The following is a 1,499-nucleotide window of genomic DNA, read 5'->3' as shown; positions in this document are numbered from 1 at the left end:
TAAGGCAGAAACTATGGTTAAAGGAGCAGTGGAGTGTGGTAGGAGGGAGAGAAGTTTGCTTTACTTGGCTTTCATTTTCTCACTGAAGTATGAGGCAAGGTCATGGGCTGGATTTGAGGGGGCAAAGATGTACAGGAGGTTTTGTTGGGTCAAAAAAACCCTCCCAAATTAACCCCAACCAACAAACTCGAGACTCGCTCCGATGTAAAGGGCATAAGGTGAGATTTTATTACAGACCCGGGAGGCCTGGGGGGCCCGGGCCTGGATTCTCCTGGCATGCAAGCCGAGGATGAGCCCCGAACTCGGGGCGGAGGAAGTTTTTATGGGGTACAGAAAGCAAAAAGGGTAGGGTCCGGGTCCGGGTACACTCCTGATTGGTGGTTGATGATTTCACTAGTAAGGGAGGCTTTGGATTGGTACAGGTGAAGGGTAGGGGATTTTCTAACTGGGGCTAGAGGTGGTGTAGCCTAATTAGGAAGGAGAATACCTGAATTTCAAAGAAGTAGATACCCATTGCCTATTATGGGAGTTGTTCAAGGGAACTGATACTTATTGCCTATTATGGCAGCTGTCTGTCTTAGGTGACTCAATTCAACGGCTTAATGGCTGTGCAACCAGGGGTGGGGGAGGCAGCAGGGAGTGGCCCTGCGGTTTAACAGAGCAGACAAGATAATGGCACTGGTCTGGCCCTTACTGTTTGAGGAAAGGGAAAATATGAGGTAATCTTCTCAGGGAATAGAAAAGTCATCCTACTAAAAAACATATTCCACAACTGGCAGACGAATGTACAAATTGAACTTACAACTTTAACTAAGTTTGAGCAAATGACAGCAAAGATCAGAAAGGAGAAACCCTTTGACAGCCAGCTTTATACCAGCCTCATACTTGGACCACAGGCAGCCCTGTTTTTCTCCTACACTACTCAGTAAAAACCCATTGCAGGGTACATCCATCTTCTAGATCCTAATACCTAACTCACAGTTAACAGGACTAATTTTTTTCCTTTCTATTTTATTTTTATTCAGAGTTTTGCCTTGTTACCCTGGGTAGAGTGCTGTAGTGTCATAGCTCACAGCAACTTCAAATTCTTGGGTTCAAGTGATCCTCTTGCCTCAGCCTCTTGAGTAGCTAGGAATACACCACAGTGCCTGGCTATTTTTTATTAGAGACAGGATCTCACTCTTATAAAGGCTGGTTTTGAATTTCTGAGCTCAAAGCAGTCCACCAGCCTCAGCCTTCCAGAGTGCTAGGATTACAGCCATGAACCAAAGATTCATGTTCAGATGCCTTATTTCCATTCTTCCACAACTACTCTCAGCCTAGTATAGTATAGAAAGATAACTGCATTGAGATCCATGAGTTTTGGGTTTAAACTTTAGCTTTGATACTGGGTTGATATGTACAATTTCTTTTTCCTCTATAGATTTTAATTTCTTTATTTGTAAAATGGAAGATAAGAAAAGGAAGTTTATATTAGATCTATTTCTTTTTTTTTTTTT

This window comes from Otolemur garnettii, unplaced genomic scaffold (genome assembly GCF_000181295.1).
Source record: "Otolemur garnettii isolate 467f Iridium unplaced genomic scaffold, OtoGar3 scaffold00290, whole genome shotgun sequence".
Classification (NCBI taxonomy): Eukaryota; Metazoa; Chordata; class Mammalia; order Primates; family Galagidae; genus Otolemur; species Otolemur garnettii.
Note: the sequence above shows the minus strand (reverse complement) of the source record.